Source organism: Elephantulus edwardii, unplaced genomic scaffold (assembly GCF_000299155.1).
Source record: "Elephantulus edwardii isolate Elephantulus edwardi_28Jun2011 unplaced genomic scaffold, EleEdw1.0 scaffold00324, whole genome shotgun sequence".
NCBI classification, from domain to species: domain Eukaryota; kingdom Metazoa; phylum Chordata; class Mammalia; order Macroscelidea; family Macroscelididae; genus Elephantulus; species Elephantulus edwardii.
The window spans coordinates 1011439-1020034 of NW_006400074.1; positions in this window are offsets into that span (position 1 = coordinate 1011439).

Here is an 8596-nt window from a genome sequence, read left to right on the forward strand (position 1 = left end):
AAAGCATCCTTGATTATAGCAACTCAAGGTTTGAATTTGTTCTTCAGTTCCTTGAGCTTAAGATATGTTGAGCGAGTTCGGCCCTTTTGATTTTCTGACTCCAAATGTAGTTACACAAAATCACTGATGCCAAGGAGTACACGATTACAGGAACCGTGGCTTTCTGAAGAAGACCTTCTCTATTTTAAAGGGACATCTTCAAATTCAGCATATTGTTTCTCTATGTAGATACTTGTTCCAAGTTGCTGTGCTTTCCATTTTTCAAGAGAAATCAGAAGTCTAGAAATATGGTGACAATCCCGCCTTTCAGATGTTGTTATATGCCATTAAGCTGTCTCTGATTCATAGTGACTTTTATACAGCAGGTCGGGGCCTTGCCTGATCCCACACCTTCCTTACAATCTCCACTGTGCCTGAGCCCATTGCAGTCATGGTGTTAGACAGGTCACTAACCCTTTCCTTTTCCATGCAGATGTCCTTTTTTCCAGAGTATATGAGATCAAGTCTCACCATCCTGGCCTCCAAGGAGATTTAAATCCTGGCTACACTTTTTCCAAGACAGTTTTGTTTGTTCCTTTTTTCAGTCCATGATATATTTAGTTCTTTTCAACAAAGAAGTATATTCATTCTTCTTTGGTCTTCCGTAGTTGTTACTCAGTTTTTCACATGCATATGAAGCCATTGGAAATATCAAGGTCACCATAGACTTTACACTGGCATTCCTGCTGCTTAGCACCGGTCGTAGGGCCCTAACAGCAGATTTGCTCAGTGCAATACATAATTTGACTTCCTGACTGCTTCCTATTGGTGTTGATTCTGGATCCAGTCAAAATTCAATCTTTAATATTTTCTCCATTTAATCATGACACTGATGGTTGGTTCAGTTATGCAGATTTTTGTTTCCTCTTTGTTGATGTTTAAACCATATGCAAGGCTGTAAGTGCTTTAAAACATTAAAAATACTTGGGGAGCTCTGGTGGCCTAGTGGCAAGAAGCTGTACTGCAATCCCAAAAGTTACACGGTTCAAATCCACCAGATGCTCTGCTGGAGAAAGAGGGACAATTTCCTCCTGTACCAGTTAGATCTGATTTGATGGTACATGCACAAAAAATAATAAAATAAAAAAAAATTTAAAAAAAACCATTTAAAAATATTTGTGATACTGCCAGCTACGTAGTTGCTTGTGTTGTGACTAACTAAATACTAGAATAGCTTTTGTTCAAATAATTTTCTTTATCAATGGATGATTTAGATAAATTTCAGACTACAAATTAATATTAAGTTGTGTATAATAAAATACCTTTGAAAGGGAGGTCTGGTGGCCTAGAAGCTACACTGCAATCCAAGAGGTATGCGATTTGAATCCAGCAGGTGCTCTGCTGGAGAAGGAGGGGCAGTCTCCTCCTGTACCAGTCAGATCTGATTTGACGGTATACACACACAAAATAATAAAATTTTAAAAAAATAAATAAAAGCCTTGGAAACATTGTCATCTGTGCTCTATACCAGTGATACATTAAAGCAGTGCACAAGTCAGCCCTGCTGGAGGATCCATGGCAGTGGCAGAAGCAGATTGATTTGGAATACCACAGCTCTTCAAAAACTGTTTTACCATGTATTCAGTCAGCTGTGAATGATTAAAGCAGATCTATTTTAGCATCATAGAGTTAATAGGCACACATACTCATATCAGCAAAGAGGGAATGGTGGTGATTGCCTAAGTTCTTAAATAAAACTGTATTTTATTGTTGTTGTCAATGGCAGGTTATTTTCTCTGGACTCAAAGCCTTCACTGTTAAATCCCACTGGACCTCTACTGGTTTCATCCTCAATAAAACCAAATCCTTTGGACCTACAGCAGCTTCAACATCGAGCTGCTGTGATCCCCCCAATGGTAAGTTTTCAGTATTGACTTGACAAATAAACTTGCTGAGATATATTTCTTACGTTCTATAATTAGTTCTTAATTTTAGTTGAGTGAAAGGTACAAAATAATTCTATAACAATTCTACCTGTCTTCCTTAATCTGCCTGTCTATATCTGTCTATACAGTCATCCTTCATTATCTTCAGAGTATTGGTTCTAGGGTCCTGTGAGTAACAAAACCAGCAGATGGCCAAGCCACTTATACCGAGTGGCATTGTATATCGAGTGGCATTGTATTTGCATATAACCAATGCAGATCCTCTCATACCCTTAAAATCACCTCTGGATTGCTTATAATATCTAGTAAAAGGTCAATAGCACTTTATAGTCACTCTAAGCATTTGAAGAATTGCTTTGAACACTTAATTTCTTTTTAGGATGACCCCTATCCTCCCTAAGGTACTTTTGATCAGCTCTTTATTGAAGCCAAAAATATGGAACTATCATAGAGAACTGACAGTATATTCTTGTGCGTTGGGTTGAAGTTAGGGAACATTAGGCCATGTGGAAGAGAGGAGTGGGAAGTCTGACTTGATGGAAGAGCTTTCCTACATAACACAGATTAGCAAGTTAATGTGGTTTAGTCTGTTAACTTTGTTGAAATAGATTCATTGTCATTTTTTACTAACATGGTTTGGGTTTTTTCCTCAGTTACTATTTTTGTGAAATATCAATCTAAAATTTTTTAATTCTGATATGAGTGAAAGTTTACAAAGGCTATTGATTATTCATACAGTCATACTTAACACTTTGCTGCACACTTTTAAATTGACAGCCATGCTTAGAAACACATTTTGCTGTCATTTGCAGCAACTTGTTAATCATAATACCTGCTGTATCTCTCATTCTATATTGTCTTTCCTCTCACCCATCTTAATAGTTTTAAATATCTGTTTATTAGTTTTTACTCTGCTCTCCCTCCTTCCTTTTTTTTGATAAATATACTAGAATGATTCTATCTGAATGTGAACCTTCCTTTCTTTATTTTTTAATTAGGAGTCTCATACTATTTGGTTTTTTGTGACTGACTAATTTTTTTAGCATGTTTATCCTCTAGATATATTTATGCCATGCAGTGTTTCATTGTTTTTCAGTGTTGCATAGTACCCCATCATATGTCTATGCCATGATTTATCTACTTATAGAAATTGTCATTTTTATCAGAAAAAAGCTTAATGCATTCATCTAAAATATTATTCATTCTTGATTTTGTATGCATTTCACTAAGTAGTTATTAATTCAGTAATACATGGCTAGCTTTGAAACTTTAAAATTAGAGGTTAGAGATTACAAAATAATTTATTATATAGTTTCAGGTATCATTTTATTTCAGTTTTAACATAATAATCTGTTAAAGTTTGATTGACTTTTGTTATTGAATTCCAGTCTTGAGTATTGCCTTCCCCTCCTCTCCAAGTTATGGTCTACCTCTTTATTTCAGAGGATAAAATACATTTCTATTTTAATATGATAATTTTAACTTATAAAATATATTATTATGGCTCACAGACATACCAAAAGCTTTACTATTTGTTCATTCTTTGATTGACTTACTCAGAGAGATACTTATTGAGTATCTTCCCAATGAAGACAATATTCTGAATCTCTGACTTCATAAAACTTGTCTGGATAATAAGACATAACAGAAAAGATAATAAGTTTAAAAGGAAGGAAAATGTGATGTTCATTTAAAGGAGTAAAAAGTTAATTGTTTAGCTTTTTCAGAGGAAGGAAGAATCTTGAGAAACTTACTGAAGAGTCTACATAAGAAGTTATATACTTTTATTCTTTTTTGGTCAGATGAAAACTATTTGTTTGACTTTATAGCATAAGAAAAAGCCATTTTACATTTTAGTCAAAGTACAGTGCCAAGAAAAATGAGTGCATATAGTTAGAGTCAGTGAAAAGTCATACTTACAGTAGATGAAAAAGCTATAGAAGTCAAACAGTTTCTAAAGAAGCCATCTATTAACTCTTACTGTGACTGTGTTAAGAACTAATTAGTATTTTTTATATAGCTTAGATTACTGCCTGAAATGTAGGAGATAAAGATATAAACAAGCATGTAATTACACATTATACGTAGTACTTATGATACATTGTGAAAGAAATTAACAAGCTTCTGTAAGGAGGAAAGTGGGGAAAGGAGGAATGTCATAGTTGACTGAATGGTTAAGAATGACCAGTCTCTTGGCATAATATTTCCTTTATGTCCTGCAAGACATAAATGAATCATTTATGAAAGGAAAGATTAAATAGAAGTTTCTTGTTTAAGCAACTGAGGCTGTAATTTCTAAGGAGGAGAATACTAAAGGAAAAATAAATAAAGAAAACTGAAAGTTCCATTTTTAATTAGCTGAGTAGAGTTATTTGGTAGCCAGTTTTATAAGTAAGCATGACAATTGGAGGGAACATCTTAGAAATAGAAGTTTATTAAACGATTAACGTGGAAATGGAATTTAAATTCACAGAAGAGGTTATGATAGACTGGTTAGAGGACACAGAAAGGAGGGGTGCGCCCATGAAAAGAGAAGAAAATTAACCGTGGTAAATCAGAATTGAATTACATTCAAGAATTTCAAGTACTAATTTTATTTCTCCTTATATATTGGTGTTATACATAGTATTCGGTACTTTGATAACTATGACAGTTTAGTAACTATCTAGAATTTTAAGTCTTAGTCTTGGAGAGTAAGACCTTGATAAAAAGTAGCAGAATCACTTTGCCAGAGCTTGCAGCAGATGGTAACATGGCTGCCTTGATAATTGGCTACTCTGATTTTTCTCTCCCCCTTTTTCTATAGGTTTCCTGCACGCCATGTAATATGCCAATCGGAACTCCAGTGAGTGGCTACGCTCTGTACCAGCGACACATTAAAGCAATGCACGAGTCGGCCCTGCTGGAAGAGCAGCGGCAGCGGCAGGAGCAGATCGATTTGGATTGCCACAACTCTCCAAGTCCCTGTGGCACCGCCAAGAGTCCGAGCCGAGAGTGGGAAGGTAGGGAGGTCAAGATCCCACAGCGAATGGTCCTGAGACAGTGTCTTCTGTGCTTTTCCAAGTTAGGACTTAGTACAAGCTGCCGCTACAGATCAATTCCTTACATTTACTTCACTTAAACTATTAAACAATGGCAATATTGAGCACAAAAGGAAGATATTACATTTTAAATACAGTTCTACAGTGATTTTTCAGATAGCTCATTTTATCTCTAAGATATTTTGAAAGGCATGTTTTATTCTCCATTTATCTTTAGTTTTCAGAGTGAGATATGCCATCTTTATCTGAAACTATTCAGTATTCTCATTCTCTAATCTGTTCCGATATGATAAGGACACAGCATTGTATTAAATTGCATTACCAAGTGGACACTCACTCAACTTTCTTTCTCTAGCATTTCCCAATTGCATGGCCCCCTTATCCTTTCAGAACTTTAGTTTCTTCATCTATAAAATGGGAGTGACATGTAATGCATAGTTTACCTTGGCAGATTTATAAACCTAAGGAATAAAGAGCAGTTTTCTTACATAAATCATTTTAGCATAAAATGGATATAATAGACAGTTTAAGGTACCTGTTATCATTGTGATGTCACTATTATTTTAAGTCACAGATTTGAGTTGGTGCATGTTACAGTTTCTTTTTTATAAAAAGAGGACTGTATTTCTTGGTTTTAATACATTATTCTTCTATGGTTAGGAAATGTCATGTGCATTCTGGCTGGTAGTTTATGGACTATAAACTATGATATACTGAGATTATAAAAATATGTATATCTTACATGATTATAGTTTAGTTTCAGATTCTTTGTAGCACCTTAGGGTAAATAGTCAGAGCTAATAACTTTCTAAAAAGCTCTGGGTAGCATAAATGGTTAAGCTCTGAACTACTAGCAAAATGTTTGGTAGCTCTAACCTACCTGGAGGCACCTTGTAAAACAAAGTTGGTGACAGGTCCTAGCAGGTTACAACCTTGAAAACCCTATGGAGCAGATGGCCGCCATGCCAGGAACTCAACTCACTGGCATCTAACTGCAACAGCATTAACTTTAGAATGCTAGTTAATAAAACTGCAGATTTTCCCTCTGCCCACATAAATCCTGAACCTTTTATGTTAGAGGCATTTTTGGGGTTTGGTTTCTTTTTCATGTTAGAATTTTAACATAAAGTTAAAATTACCAATTATTTCAACTGTGTATAAAAAATGAAAACTCGTTGCCATTGAATAGGGACTGACTCACAGCTGACCCTCCAGTGGGTTTTCAGGAGACTGAAATCACAGGAGAGGAGACTGGTCACCACACTCCTGCAGAGCTGGTGGATTCCGTCTTCCTATGAGGCACCACCTAACTCTTTAGGGATGTACTACCACATCTCCCTGACCGTATGCAGCTACCACCTTTCTAGCATTTTTTTAAAAATTTATTCTTTTTTTATGTGTGACCATCAAATCAGATCTGACTGGTACAGGAGGAGATTGCCCCTCCTCCAGCAGAGCATCTGGTGGATTCGAACCACGTACCTCTGGGATTGCAGTGCAGCTTCTTGCCATTAGGCCACCAGAGCTCCCTTCTTTCTATCATTTTAATGCTAAATCTTTTGCTAGGAAAATGTGAGCCAGAATGATGATCCCACCAGTGCTAATCTCATGGCAGGTGCTCAGTGAGGATTGTTGTTGTTGTTGTTACGTGCCGTCGAGTCGTTTAGAAGACAGAAAAATTGATAACTTGTGGATTTTTATAGTATCTTATGCTAGGAAGTCTGACAGTCATTTTAATAGTTAACATAGCATGTGCTCTAATTAAAAATTGGAAGAATAGAATAAATGACAATGGAGATAGCATTATCAGATTTTACCTTAAGTATAAGTGGACCTAGTAGAACTGGTCATCTTTTGTTCCAGTTATGAGAAAATCTGTCAATGGAGATTGATAAATTACAGAAGAACTTTAAAGTCTAGTTCTATTTTTTGTGACTAGGGTGGATGGTGAAGCGATTGAGATTGTTAACAACTTTAGTTTGCTTGGCTCCACATTCAACACTTTTGGCACCAGCAGCCAGGAAATGAAAAGACGTATTGCAATGGGAAAGTATGCTTTTAGGGACCTCTCCAAAGTACTGAAGAACAGTAGTGTCACTCTGGAGGTTAAGGTGTGCCTAATATAGGCTGTGGTCTTTACAGTCGACGTGGTGTGTGTCAGAGAGCTAGACAGTGACTAGGGAGGATAGAAGGAGAATTGATGCCTTTGAACTGTGGTGTTGGAGAAGAGTATTGAATATACCATGGACTGCTAAGAAAACTAACAAGTTTGTCCTAGAGAGGGTTAAAACAGGCTGCTCTTTGATGCAAGGATTCTGAGTTTCATCTGACATACTTTGGACATGTTGCAAGGAGAGTCCAACCCTTGGAGAAAGGATGTCATGCTTGGGAGGGTGGAGGGACAGCACAGGATAGGAAGAGATTCTCTATGAGGTGGACTGATTCAGTGACTAGGGTAATAGGGCTGGGTGTGTCAGAGACCGTGAGATTGGCACAGGCTAGAGCAGGGTTTAGGGTTTTTGTACATAGGGTTCCTATGAGTCACAGGCGACTCAACAGCACATAAAAACAAACCACCACCATTGACATGGAAGCTTGTAAAAACAAAGATTATAAAAAGGAAGATTTTTCTTTCATTTCCTGGTGACCAAACTTCAAAGCCTTATTTTCCTACAGTGACAAATTAAAACTTACGCATGTAGAAATAGACTTAAAATGTTAATGCAAGTTTAACAAACTTTATGCAGTGGAAATAAGAGTTACTACTTCCATGCAGCTAAATTGAGTTTAGATTGGGGTGTGTGTAGGGTTTTGTTTTTTTTTGCCGGTAGTTTTCCCAGCTCAGGCTCATGGTGGTTTAAGTTTCTGTTTAGAGACACAGGTTTGTCTACATAAATTTTTCTATATAGTAAACTTACAGGGTATAGCAAAGACAATTAGGCATTGAACTCATAATACAGTTGCATATTATATTTTCTAGAAAAAGTTCTTTTTAGTGGGTTTATTTCAGAAATCTGCTTGTTCATTATTAGGGTATTTTAACTCTAGTTTACTATATAAATATGTTAAAAAAAGCAACAGGATACTTCAGATGTCCTTTTTATCCTGTTAGAAACTTCTCATGCACCTGAAAGCACAGTTCTTCAAGGATGACAGTAGTGCAATGACCTTTAAGCTCAGGGTCTAAAGTAACAATTTTTTTTAAAAAATGGATTTTTTATTATTAATTTCAATGAAAATATACAGAGACTTTGGATTTCCGTTCATTCATTGTTGCACTTTTCTCCCCTCCCAACCCTCTCTCTTCAGGACACTCCCCTCTTGGAAAAGTAAAAGAAAAATTCTTTCATTGTTTTAAAATCCCTCCCCCCAGGTCGACTCCACTATGTAGCCTTCACTCTGGACTCCTGTCATGACAAATATACCTAATCACATATCCCTTTTAAACCGTTTTTTCCCCTCATCTGTTTCAATGCAGTATACATTATTGAACCCATCTTTCTCAGTCTCCCCCCAGCCCCAATGTCAGTCCTGTTTTACAACAGTGGCACCAGGCAGTATTTGTCCTTTTGTGACTGAGATACTTCACTCAGCATAATGTCCTCCAGGGTCACCCATTTTGAATAATAT